General features: G+C 37.9%; 1 long non-coding RNA gene across 2 annotated transcripts; it reads left to right on the plus strand.

Moving 5' to 3' along the window:
• Positions 1-253: 253 nt before the first annotated feature.
• Positions 254-14602, plus strand: LOC134803160 (uncharacterized). 2 transcript variants are annotated; one of them, XR_010145950.1, is made up of 5 exons: positions 254-342; positions 4918-5040; positions 5937-6032; positions 13273-13342; positions 14372-14602. It is a non-coding gene; the product is annotated as an uncharacterized LOC134803160 (long non-coding RNA). The 2 variants fall into 2 exon arrangements; XR_010145949.1 differs by lacking the exon at positions 13273-13342.
• The last annotated feature ends 367 nt before the right edge of the window (positions 14603-14969 follow it).

The following is a 14969-nucleotide window of genomic DNA, read 5'->3' on the forward strand; positions in this document are numbered from 1 at the left end:
CCTGGAGCCCATTTCTCGAACGATACTAGTCTAATATTATTAGTGTGTTGTCATGACAGCCCATACGATTTGACAGTTCCTGGACTAATAATATTAGTCTAATATCGTTCGAGAAATATAACAACACAATTGTATTATTTGACACTTGTATCGTAATATTCGTAATATACTATTAAATACAGTCAACATCCCTATTCAGACGCGCTATTGTCCGCGTTCTGGTAGTTATGAAGTAATATTTTGTGTGCACAGTCATCGAAGCACGGCCCTGCTCTGGACGAGTTGTACGCGCCGCGGGATCAGAGCACGCAGACAGACGCGCACACACAGGACAGACATCAGGTATAGAACTTAATAGGGAGTATTACTGCAATGTTCTGCCGACAGAGTGCAGCACTAATTTGTTTAGTAAACCATAGAGTAACTTATACATAGGCCTTAAACGGTTTTTCGACAAGTTTTCACTATGACATTGATGCATCAAGACGGTTTGTTTACAGGTGGCCTACCGCGAAAATCGAAATTTCTTTATCTGCCTCACTATCGATCGAATAGGCAAGAGTGATAGAGAGGCAGACAGAACTTTCGATTGTCGTGTTTCACGGTAGGCCATGTGATTGGTCTAGTGACGCCCTCCACGCAGAGTTTTGCGTAATATTCCCTATTAAGTTAGTATGAAACAGGTTTAACCTTTCGGGACACCCCACAGTAGCGTCTCCCGCGCGTCGGAAGCTCCACTTGACCGTCCGACGATAGCATAGTATCCGAAAAAAATATGCTCTTAACCGTCCGCGGGAACCTTACTATCCAAAGGGGTGGAAGAAAGAATTGATTTCAGAGCCATCTAACGGAGTATTTCGGCATTATTTCCTAATTCTCTTGATGGGACAACGTAGCCTAACAAAATAGTTAGCTCTAAAAAAATTTAGATGGCAGTGTAGTTATAATTTTTGTAGAAAGTTGTGAATGCGCTGCGCGGGGCGTACGTCGCTAAAAAAACCCGGACGGTTGACAGGAAAACAGTCTCGGGGGCCGGACGGTTGAGTGGATAAATAGATCCTTTATTAAATGATACCTACATATTATTTTCCATTTTGGTCCAGGTGCACGGCTGTCCAATGCTTTAGGATCTTATTGTACGGATTGACAGTAAACAGCGCCATTCGTTTGCTCAGACCGAAGCTATACAACACCGCATGAATGCATAAAATTCAGGTACTTTTACTTTAGTCCACAACTTACAACTATGGTCCAAATTCGAGTTCCAGCACATAATAAATAATTGACCGAAGCGTAGCGAAGGTCTACGTTTTGACTCGGGCATTTTGCTTTCGTATGTCCGTCCGGATGTTCTCCTCTACAGGTCACAATTCTCAACCGATTCTCGTGAAATTTTGTGACCAGATTCTCTGATTAAATATTTTTTTTATGTCAATCCAGTTTTTGGAAATTTTTAAAAATGGCGGAGTCGTGATACCTCGCGCCTAAACAAATAGTCGTATCGATATCATAAGAGTTTTTTCTTTTTGAGAAATGTTTACATAGTAAATGGCAAAAAATGCAGAAAAATTGTATTGCTGGTTTAGGCGGTATTTAGATATTTAGTTTTTACAGGAGACTGAGTAGCCGAATTTCGTCAGCTTAGCTAAGAACTATCGTGTTGCATTTTGAAAACATTTGCTTTTTTGTCTGCACACAGAAAGTCTGGGTTCGAGCCCCAGTAAGACATAACTTTTCGTATTGTTGTTTGATCAAACCGCTGTGTGGCGCTGTCATCGTGCACGGTCCCAATAAGCTATGCTCGCGAGGTCTACAGCTCACAGAGCTACTAGTAGTACTAGGTACAGAAGACTCACTCTCTAACAAAACGCGTCTGTTACGATCAGGACAGATATGGCCGCTAGGTGGCGACAGCGCCACGCGCGGCTTATGGCTAACCACTAAAATTGGTGTGGAACGGATGTACTTTTAGCTACCTGTAGCAAAGCGACGAAATCGCGGAGTGAGCCACGCCTGGTTCCAGTAAAATATGTATAAGTAGTACCCAAATTCGTCAAGAGATGGCGCCACCTCCGAGATAGAACGCGGTAACGATGTGTCGACGTAGAATCATGACGTCCGAGATGCAAACTATTGATTCACTATGTACACGCCAGCCTAAGCTGCCGGTCGCCTCCACTACGGCCCCCTAAACCTGGTTCCGCTCAAACGGGATCACCAGTGTATAGGGGTCGCGGGTGGATAAAGGCCGGTAGTGATAAAGCTGACCCGTGCACAGTCGTCCACACAATGACGACGGAAGAGCCCCACGAGAATGGGGCTCGAATAGAGAGTCTCCGAAGCAGGAATGCTGAGAGACCCCTCACACCCTCCCAAAAGAGGGTGTCGAAATAAACCAACGGAGCGGATTACGGTCAGCGGCCCGTTTCTCGAACGATATTAGACTAATATGATTAGCCCACGAACTGTCAAATCGTATGCGTTGTCATGACAACACACTAATAATATTAGACTAATATCGTTCGAGAAATGGGCCCCTGGTTATCTGCATTCTACAGCTTCCACCATTAAGAGCCCATCAACGTGCACACTAGCGCCACTGCTAAATAATCGTGATTATTTAAATTTAACGAAAGATATTTAAAAAAAAGGGGCCGCTACGTACTGTATTCTGTATTTAAGTACCTTTTGAATACATGAAACTAGTTTTTATGTTGCTGAATTCGTCGATCTATGAACTCAAAACAAAACCGGCCGTTTTAACTTTGGACGCATAAAGAATACTTACGCGTATGTATGAAGAATACTTTAATAATATTATTCTATGAATTTAATGTTCGACTAAATAACTGTTCTGTATCTTAAATTTTGGTAAACCGCATTTATAAGAAGCAACTTTTCTACATATCGATCGATGATTCTGTGAAATGAAATTAAATGGATAAATTATCCTTAAAACAAAACTATTTTCAATTTTTTTCTGTGAAATGTAACTAATCCGAACTAAAATTGTTTGAATTAAATATTATGTGTAAAGATTATTTTGCAATATTAAATTACTTGTGTGACACAAAATATGCAGAAAAATCGCTGGAAAAACAAAGGTAAACCTCAAATTCTCTTTGGTAATAGTATGTAATGTGTTGCAATAAATAAGTGGACTGAGATTACGTTGTTTTCGTCTGCGACGAGTAACCCTACATAAGTATTTTTCAAATTATGTTGAGTATATAATATAGAAATAGCATTAGTATATCCGAACTCCAAAATAAATGTAACGAGTACAAATCATTAAGTCCCGTTACGAATCAAACTTTATAAACTGGACCATAGTTGTGGTATAGGACTATAGTTACCTGAGTTTACAGTACCTATAGTTCGTTTTGTAAGCGATCTTGACATGTCTTTTTATTAAAAACAGGCCAAGTGCGAGTCGGACTCGCACACGAAGGGTTCCGTACCATTATCTATAAAAACGGTCACCCATCCAAGTACTGACCCCGCCCGGCGTTGCTTAACTTCGGTCAAAAATCACGTTTGTTGTATGGGAGCCCCACTTAAATCTTTATTTTATTCTGTTTTTAGTATTTGTTGTTATAGCGGCAACAGAAATACATCATCTGTGAAAATTTCAGCTGTCTAGCTATCACAGATCACGAGATACAGCCCGGTGACAGACGGACGGACGGACGGACGGACGGACAGCGGAGTTTTAGTAATAGGATCCCGTTTTACCCTTTGGGTACGGAACCCTAAAAATCACCATTGAAAACTAAATCGCAGCAAATATGTTAGAATTCATTCATTAATTCCTTTATAAAACATAGTTTTACATGTCAATTACAGTATTTCATATTAACAACTATTTACATCATTTAATCATCATCATCATCATCATCATCATCATCATCATCTATTTATTTAATCCTAAATCATATTCGATCTTTTACATTCTTTTGCTTTCATAAGTAATATAAACTATTTTTTTAAAGCGGTTTTCAATATGTTTTAATAAAAAGACACGTCAAGACTGTTTACCTTCTTTCTAATGCTAAAAAAACGAACTATACCATCGAGCTGATCTTAAGCCCCCTCCAGACTATGCGCGTGAATCGCGGGCGAAGCCGCGAACGCGAGTGTGAGTTCAAAATCGACTCCACACTCGCATTCGCGGCTTCGCCCCGCGATTCGCGCACGAGTGTGGAGGAGGCTTTGTGATGGACACCGGAGGTCATAGGGACTCTGTGATAAAATAAAATAACCTCATTGTGTTTCGGTTAGTTAGAATAGGGATGTTTCCTCTACTGAAAATAAATTATTTCACACCGTGCACGAAATTAAGTACCAGATAATTATTAGAAAAACATAGATAAGTAGCAAATATTTTAAACACAATTTCTATTTAATAAATCGGATTTGAAATATAAAAAATAAGTGACTTGACCGTGACGTCACTATACTCAATTACTCATTCCATACAAATCGTTTTGACAGTTCTAAAAAATAAGCTGATTTGACTAGTAGGAAAGTAGCGTATTAAATCGTTGTAGTTGACTCTTGAAAGAAAAGTACGTTCGGCGATAAGCATTTGTATCAGAAATGAAATTTATCAGGCCTATTCGGATTTCGGGATAATCACAAGATCTTGAGACGATTTAGAGATCAACTAGATCTACATTAGATATCGACTAGATGTGACTTGGGTATCTAAGTCATAACTTGTCGAAATCGTTCAAGAGGACCTCCAGAATCGCGGAAACGTCAAATTTGACATATCTATCTTACAAATATCTTTAAATTATCCGTATCGTAACTTGTTGAAGTCTAGTAGAGATCTAATTCATTTTCCGAATCGAGCCGTATGCCTATAAATATTTATCAACGACATATTTATCAACTGGCATTATATTTTTTCAGACAAACTCCGACATTGGTGACAAATTGATTGACAAAGTGACAGCGAAAGACGTCGGCGCACCAGAACAGGCGAAAACGAGCGACAAAGTCAAAGTTACTGAAAAAATCAAGTCCATTGATAAGGTAAGTTTTGCATTGTTATGTTTGTGTGATAATTTGTTTGTTCCCCACTATTAACAATATAAATAGTTCTTTTATCGAATGATTGTTGCGCTAAGTTAAACTTATCAAGTTATCAAGTTTCTTTGTAAACTGTATTTTGGGAAGTACGGTCGAAAGTATTAATTTATGACCCATTTCGTACTTTGTCACAGTGACAATCAATATGAAAGTCGCTAGAGACCTCATACTATTGACAATTTGTAACTGTGACAAGGTAGAAAGTACAAGATGGGTCATAAATTAAAACACTACACCGTACAAGGTACAGCGTAATTTTTTTGAAACTTATCCTTGTGTGTAGGTACCCTGCCTACGAAGCAGGAGGTCCCGGGTTCGAATCCTGGTATGGGTATTTATTTGTATATTTATCACAGATATTTGTTCCTCAGTTGTGGATGTTTTCTATGTATATTTTTAGATCATGTTAATTTAATTTTAAAAGTATTTTTTATGTATATAAAGTATTTATAAAAGGCCGGGATAACGCTAGGTAGAAGAAGATAAAGTATTTATCAATATCTATTATACAGTAACACAAGCCTTATTGAGCTTACTGTGGGACTAGGTAAACTTGTCTAAAATTGACCCATAATATTTAATTGAGGTATATTCACCAAATTTCGGAAATTGGGTAATCCCGAAAATAATTTTAAATCGCTTATATTCTATTGTGATAAGAGACACTTTCCGGAACTATCCGCCACTTTCTTCGTGTTTTTCCTTTTGGAAATGGCCGAATACACCTTATTTATATATCACATAGGGTCACATAGGGTTTACAGTTTTCAATGACTTGTACGCGGAGGCTATACCAATCTACGAATAAGTTTTTTGACATAATATTTGTATGTAAAAAGGATGAGGAACCCAAAGTAACGGATAAAGTCGAATCGGACGAGTCGAGTAAAGAGTCAGAGTCACAAGAGGCAGCCGAGAGCGAACCGGCGAAGGAGGTACGGGCATTCTTAGCGCCACTTGTACCATCCCCCTAACCCGGAGTTAAGCGGTTAAACCATTAACCCAGTGTCTAATTGTACTGGTAACCATGGTAACTCCAGGTTTAACCGGTTAACCCCGGGTTAGTGGAATGGTGCAAGTGGCCCTTAAAGTCGTAGACAGTAATCCCCTTATTCATAAAACTTTATGGGCCTGATTTAGTTAAACTATGTTTTACCCCTTTCTTAGAAATGCATAAGTCAATATGACAGATAAGGACATTATTAGCTAATTGAGGCTTGTAACGCGTTTATTAATAAGGGGGTTAGTCTATTTCGTAGTATCTGATGGCTTATAAATGTAGAAACAACTTAAATTGAACCCTTTTCAGGCACACAGATGTAGTGCATAATTGTTTTCCTTCGTATTTTCTCGGAAACGTTCGTATTTGTCATCCTACTTCAGTCAGTCTCAGTACTTTTTGTACTGAGACTGACTGAAATAGCAAGACACATTCGTAGTATCCGCACAGAATAAATAATAGTACTACCGTACAGAAAGGAAACTTCCTACAAAACCGAAGTTTGACAGCGGTTCAGGGACAAATCATGCTGTCCCTTTCTAATATATGGCACTATCCCTTTCGGCTATTTAGGGTTGTCAAAATTCAAGCCATTATCTTATCTGTGGTCTTGCACGCAAAGGGACGTCAAGTTGGTGTCAACCCTAATAATTGTTCGGAGCAATGCGGAGCCGAGTTTGGCCGAAGTCAGGAGTATCGCACCCCTGGTATCCGTGAAAATACTAAGGAAAATAATTATGCACTACATACAGTGTACGATGAATACAGATGTAGTGAATAATCCTTTACCCATGTATTTTCACGGAAACGCACGAACGTGTTATGCTATTTCAGTCAGTCTCAGTGCAAAAGGTACTGAGGTTGATTGCAGTAGCATGACAAATACGAACTTTTCTGAGAAAATACGATGGCAAAGGATTGTCCAAAACGATGAAATGATGGAAAGAATTGGAAGGTTGTGGTTGGTTATGATTGTTGGATTGAAATTGGAAGGATCTGTATGTACTTCCCATATAACCATTCCAGTCGCAGAATCACAAAGTGGTAACTAAATGTCAGATGTGTCGTAACAGAGTCCACACAATGTGTCTAGAATTGTTTCGAAACAAAGTGTCGTCGCCGTGTCTACACTTTTCCGTAACAAGGTGTCGACACATTTGTGTGCACTTTGCGTGCGGTTTGCGACTAAATCTGACAGCAAATTTGTGACAGCAAATGTCAATATAAAATACCTCTTGAAAACCAAGGTTTGTCAAACTACTATTAGTGTCTCGTGTGCTCGTAATTCTAGTAAGTCATCATGGGCAATGCAAATGATAATAATCGACCGAAACCATATAAACACCCAACACCCGTCAACCTTTTACAGAAAAGTTTTTAAAGAAATTCAATAAGCTACTTAGGTCAGGCAACGAATGCTCCAAAAGTTGTAGAGGGAAATGCTCGGAACACAATTTTTGACTCCGTAACTCGGTTTGACAAGTTAGGGGGTGAACATATCAAAAGTCCCCGGCCGTAGCCCTTGAGCGGGGGGGAGAGAGGGGGCTTTGAAGGTCCCATTTTCCGGTTTTTCGATTATATCTCGGAAACTATGCATCTCAGCGACATGGCCACTTATACAAAATGAAAGTTAATTTAATTTGTTACAAGTTTATTCCGTCAATTTTTTCGATATGTTGAATAGTTTTTGAGATATCTGCTCTTGAAAGTTTATTTAGGGCTCTCAATTTTATCTTGATATATCTATATCAGTGAAGGTGCTAGGCCGTGTTTGGTATCGTTTTCGTATAAATCTGGGGTGCGGAATCCATTTAAGATATCACATTGACACCATTCCACAAAATAAAAATAAATCTTTTTAGGGTTCCGTACCTCAAAAGGAAAAAACGGAACCCTTATAGGATCACTCGTGCGTCTGTATGTATGTCCGTCTGAATACACAAAATAGTTCTTTACCTATAGATGACAGGAAAACCTATTAGAAATGTGCAGTCAAGCGCGAGTCGGACTTAATGTACGGAACCCTTAATACGCGAGTCCGACTCGCACTTGGCCGGTTTTTTTGAAACTCTTCTTGACGCTTAACCGCTGAACCGATTTCGTTGAAATTTGGTATAGAAATAGTTTGCGTCCCGGAACAGGACATAGGATAGATCTTATAACCAAAATCATCTTTTGAAGGTGTGAAAAGTGGCGTGGAAATTTGTACGGGAAATCAATAACCGCTGAACCGATTTATATGAAATTTGGGATGGTCTACATCTTTGATTTAGTTAAAAATGATGAAAAAACATGACTTCAAACCTAAACTTTAACAGTATTAACTTCAAGAAGTCAATTCTGAATTCCCCCCTACACCTCATTTCACACCTTTAAAGGATGATTTTTGAGATAACTTATTATATCCTGTCTCGGGACTCAAAATATATGTGTACCAAATTTAAATTAAAACTGTTCAGCAGTTTAAGCGTGAAGAGGAGTTTAAAAGAAAGTATTTTAATAAGTTTATATGTTTTTACTTCGGAATGGTGTCAATGTGATACCTTACCTAAATTTGGTACTGCGAATTTATACGAAAACGATACCAAACATGGCCTCGTAGCTTTACTGTTGTAGATTTGACCTCAAAATATTTATAATGAATACCAAATAATGTTAATAATAAAATAACAATAGGAGTTAAATAATGTCACAATAATTGACTTGTTAGTTTACTTAATTCTCCTTTTTCTTTCTCAAATGTATGAATCTTGTATACTTATTTATAAATCTACCTTTAATGTAGTTTAGTCATGTAAGCCTGACCTGTAATCTATATTATCAATAAAATATGAGTATGAGTATGAGTATGAGTAGAAGTCAAAATAAAATTGAGAGCCCTAAATTCTTATTACTTGGCTAAACTTGTGTAGAAGGAAAAGGTAAAATAAAAGTCTTCGGCAGGAATATAAGACACAAATATATTTTTTTTGCGTTACTATTTCATTCATCAAATATAAACATACCTTGATTATACTATTCTAGTGAGATCCTCATAGATAAACAAAAACATTTACTTAAAAAATTACAAGGTCGAAATGTCACGGAACTTGTGAGAGTAATATGTGAAAAATAAAAACTTTTATGACAAAAAAAATCTGGACACAATTTAAGAATCACCCAATTGCGTCGAGGAATCATCTGTATTTTTGCTTGTTTCATTACCTCCTCGCTTCTTTTTTGTCCTTTGTATTCTGTAGCAATTTGTTAGATCTGAAAATAAAGATAACTTGCGTCGTCACGGATGTCGATTTATAGGTTTTAGGGAGTGCAGAATTCGAAAACGATGATCATTTTATAATCCAAGATGGCGGCTATGTATTTTGTCATAAAAGTGGAATCCAAAATAGTCATCATTTTCGAAATCTGCGCCCCCTAAAACCTATAAAACGATATCCATGACGAATTTTATGACATAGTGCATTGCCGCCATTTTGAAATTGAAAATGATATCATTTTCGAAATATGCGCCCCCTAAAACCTATAAAACGACATCCATGACGACTTTTATGACATAGTGCATGGCCGCCATATTGGAATCCAAAATAGTCATCATTTTCGAAATCTGCGCCCCCTAAAACCTATAAAACGATATCCATGACGACTTTTATGACATAGTGCATTGCCGCCATTTTTAAATTGAAAATGTTATCATTTTCGAAATCTGCGCCCCCCAAAACCTATAAAACGACACCCATGACGACTTTTATGACATAGTGCATGGCCGCCATTTTGGATTCCAAAATGTACATCATTTTCGAAAGCGGGGCCCCCTAAAACCTATAAAACGACATCCATGACGACTTTTATGACATAGTGCATGGCCGCCATCTTGGAATCCAAAATGGTCATCATTTTCGAAATCTGCGCCCCCTAAAACCTATAAAACGACACCCACGACGACTTTTATGTCATAGTGCATGGCCGCCATCTTGGAATCCAAAATGGTCATCATTTTCGAAATCTGCGCCCCCTAAAACCTATAAAACGACACCCATGACGACTTTTATGGCATAGTGCATGGCCGCCATTTTGGATTCCAAAATGGTCATCATTTTCAAAATTGGGGCCCCCTAAAACGTATAAAACGACATCCATGACGACTTTTATGACACAGTGCATGGCCGCCATTTCGGATTCCAAAATGGTCATTATTTTCGAAATCGGCACTCCCTAAAACCTATATATCGACACCCATCTCGACTTTTATGACAAAGTGTTTTGCTACCATCTGCATGCAAGACATTTCTATTATTTTTACGTACAAAAATGGCCCCATGTCAACTTTCAATCGAGATTTAATCGATAATTTATTCGATTAATATTCAGATTAATTCAATTTCAATCTATGTTAGGTCGACTAAACTAATCGCGATTAAAATTTGAGAATTAACTTTTTTTATTCCATTAATTAGTCGAATAAACAGTTAATCGATTAATGCCCATCTCTGACCACGGCATTTTTACACTTTGAGAATATCTGAAAACAAATCAACACAAGGAGCCATTTTGCAAATCCAGTAACATACCATTAACTTTGTTATTACTTTTGACAGCGCGTGTCATGTGTCAACACAGAGTCGACACAAAGTCGAAACATTGCAACTACTTTGTGACTGCAATATTTCTCAGCCATAAACCATATTTATACATCATAATTAACAAGTTTCGTAGTATGTAAAGCGTTATTTCTGTTATTTAAGTATAGTATACGCATCGAAGTACTAAAAATGCTTCAAATAATATAGTTATGAACACAGGCACTGAGAAGTAAACAATTTCATTTCCGGCTAAACTAAAACAATGTGGTGGCGCGTTGATTATATTACACTTAGTTTATCAAATCACTCGAGCAGTTTAATTCCCCATAATAATTTAAGTCCTATTGTAATATAAATGCAAACAATATATAATTACGTCTTGTAATCCGTTTTAGAGATGGCGTATTAATGTCACTTATTTTTATTTAAGTATTTTTCCATCTGACAGTTTCCATTTGACAGGAACAAAATGAACGAATGAACGAATGATTTTGGCATAAAGTAGTCGCAAACTCGAAACAATGTGTGCACACGGCGACCACACTTTATGTCACTTTGTGTCATGTGTCGACCCTTCCCCATTTCTGGTAACTGTGTCGACACGGCGACGACTCTGCGACTGGAATTGTGACCGAAACAGAAGGTGTCGACACAAGATGTGTCAACACCGCGTCGTAACGGCGACTGGAAATGGTTGTATGGGTTGTCCTTATAATTTCTACCGTAGCACTTCTATTTGTGGTTCAAAACAATTATACAGATTAGGTTTTTGCAAAAAAGGACTTAACAGAACCCTTTACCAGGCTGACAGTTCAAAAACGACAATTGAATGTCAGTCTTACTGGTCGAAAATAGAACACATGTTTAAAGTGCCGTAGGTGGGAAATATAAGCCTTACCTTAGCCTGGCAAAGGGTTAAGCAGTCTGGAAAAGGGTTCAAATTAAATTCAGCTTTCCAGGGCTTTATAAACTGTGCCAGGCTTTCTTCTAAAGCTTCTAGTCTTCGGGAAGCTCGCAGCCTATTGCAAGACTTTATTATTACTTTTTATTTTGCCTGGTCTGATAAACACAGATAACTGGAAAAACGATTAACCGTCGATCTACGACCAAAAGGTGTAACCGAAAGAGTCAAACTACTAACGACGTTTTTTTATTTATTTCTCTCTTTCAATCAGCACTAACAGCTAAACTTTACGTGCTAATTGGCATTACAGTACTATAGTTCGTTTATTTTAGCATTAGAAAAAGACTACGCTATCTTGGCGTGCCTTTTAATTGAAAAACGCTTTTTAAAAATCAGTAACTATTACTTATGAACGCAAAAGAATGTAAATAATCGTATATGATTCATAATTGTTACATATTTGCCGTGACTTATTTTTCAAAAGCGTTTTTCAATAAAAAGGCACGTCAAGATTGTTTACCTTTTTTCTAATGCTAAAAAACGAACTATACATGTATAACATACATTAATCACTTCTAATTAAATACAATAAATTGATCAATAATAGGATAGATGAAAAATAGACAAGAAGTTTTAGAAAAAAACCTGAATTCGTATATTTATAAGCATTTTGACCGTTCATGAATTACGGCATACATTAAGTATTAGGTACATGCTGCTCGGCCGAAAGCCTCAAGCACAGAATAAATAATAGTACTAGGTACAGAAGACTCACTCTCTAACAAAACGCGTCTGTTACGATCAGGACAGATATGGCCGCTAGGTGGCTTATGGCTAGCCACCAAAATTGGTGTGGAACGGATGTACTTTTAGCTACCTGTAGCAAAGCGACGAAATCGCGGAGTGAGCCACGCCTGCCTCAAGCGCCGCAAATATGCCGCCCTGGGAAGCAGCTACATATTTGCGGCGTTTGGTGTCGAAACTTTGGGGCCATGAGGGCCAAGTGCGCGTCGACTGTACAGTCACCACACCGGATTGTTATGCCATTTAGGGCCACTTGCACCATCCCAATAACCCGAGATTAAGCGGTTAAACCGTTAACTTAGTGTCAAATTGTACTGGTAACCATGGTAACTCCACATATAACCGGTTAACCCGGGGTTAGTGGAATGGTGCAAGTGGCGCTTAGTGTTCTTGCTAAATTGGAAATTCTTTAGCGTAAGTATTGAATAACAATTTAGAGCTGTTTTCTGTGGTATGCATGCAGGATCCCGCAAACAGAATGCTCGTGTGAAAGTAGCAGTAGTAGTAGCCTGTATATTAGCATCTGTACTACTAAAACGGGATCCTGCAAAAAACCGTACCCGCAAAAAACTGGACGTCAGTGGGAAACAGCTCTTAGCTAGGACCCTAAATGGCGCAACAAATCGCGGAGCGTGATGGTACAAAGACTTGTCGGCGCGCCTAATAGAGGCTTCTGGCGACCAGAGGGCTGGCCACTATTTCGCACAGCGTATTAGTATCGCCATACAGCGAGGAAATACGGCCAACCTTCTGGGCACCTTGCCCGTTGACGGCGATTTGGGCCAATTTTTTTATCTGTAGGTTTTTTGTACTTAAATATTTACGGATTATTTCTTTGTCTATGAATAAATAATGAGTATTAGGTAATATCCTGGAGGTTGTTTCAGGGCATTCGGAAATTTCATTACGTGCATGACTTCCCCATATTCTAACAGCTAACATATGCAATGTAACAAGGTGGGCATGCATTAGTTTTATTTTTGAGTAGCTGGTTTAAATTATAATAGTATTCCGCCAAAGACTGCACCAACTTGGTCTGCAAAACTGTTAGAACGTCATTTGACTTTGATCCTTATTCTTTCACTGATATGTGTTAACTTATTAAATGTTAATATTGACGCCATCTACTCGACTATAGGCCAAAGGTATGGTGCAATCTATTCGAGCGATGGCGCCATGACCTTCAGCCTACTCTCGAGTAGATGTTCTAACAGTTTTAATCGTCTGTCGAAAGATGGCAGTAAATGTACTGTAGCTACATAATTTACCATGACAGTAACTCTCTATTTCATATTCTCTTTGGTCATATAAATAGATTAGTAGGAAACTAATCGTTTTAGTACGAGTATGTAGGCATTTAAGTAGTTATTTCTACTAATATCACTGCAGTTTACTCTTGTCTAATTAGAACTATTATACTTTACCATACATAAGTACAGTCAGCAGCAAAATTTACTAAACGGGCGAGGTGTTCAAAATTACCTTGACACGCTCTTATTCTCTTCACAATAAAGTGTCAAGCCCATTTTGATCACCTCGCCCGCTTAGCAACTTCTGCTGCTGATTGTACCAATATAATGTGTCTTCGGTTACCGCGACATAAATAGCTATTACAGTACATATGGTCCTATTTTCCCGCACTAGTGCGTAAAATAGCACTTTCCGTGCGTATATCAAAAGTTTAAAGGGCCATATGTACTGTAAAACGTTGTACGATACACGTGCGAATAGGTAATTCGCAACTCGTGTCGATTTAAAACACTCCCTTCGGCCGTGTTTTAATTTATCACCACTCGTTACGTGTTTTCTACTTTTCGTACTTGTATCGTAAATAACTATTCCTGAATAAATGATAAATTATTTAAATATATGTATTTTTAATTCATTATACTGGATATAATCCGTTAAAATTTTACCTAATGTAGTTAATTGATTTCTGGCTTTAAAATATAATTTTATTTCATTTGCTATACCTTTCTCTCACAGGAACAAACAGAAGAGTCAGAGGGAGAAGAAACATCGAAAAGCAGATGGTGGCGCTACCTATACCCGTTCTACTACTTCGTTTGAGCGTCAATTATATCTATACAGTGCAATTTTATACACAGTTCCGGTTTGTATGACGATATCCTGCCTATAGCTAATATTTAATGAATTTTTCCCGTCAAGAGTAAAATGAAAATGTTATTTGTAAATCTTATTGACTTAATGTGTTCAAGATGTACCATCGCGCACACTGTTAACTGTACATCGCTGGACCTTATGCGTTTTGTAATAAGGTCCACCGATGTACAGATAGGATTGTTGCTATTTGTACACATAATGTAATAGTTTGTCTTCTTTTAACCCGTTTATTAGGAGAAGGATAGATGAACTCGTATCGAGAATATATATCTACAATTATCTTTATAAAAAATTGTTAAAAAAGAATTATCAATCAACAAAGGGTCAAAATGAAATACTTGTCGAATGTATGATCACTGAACGAATGTAAATCAATTTAAATTGGTCGATTTCCAGGCGAAACCACCACCACCATAACCATATACAATACATAATACAGCTCTAGTAGATGGCGGAAGGC

This window comes from Cydia splendana, chromosome 26 (genome assembly GCF_910591565.1).
Source record: "Cydia splendana chromosome 26, ilCydSple1.2, whole genome shotgun sequence".
In the NCBI taxonomy this organism is placed as follows: Eukaryota; Metazoa; Arthropoda; class Insecta; order Lepidoptera; family Tortricidae; genus Cydia; species Cydia splendana.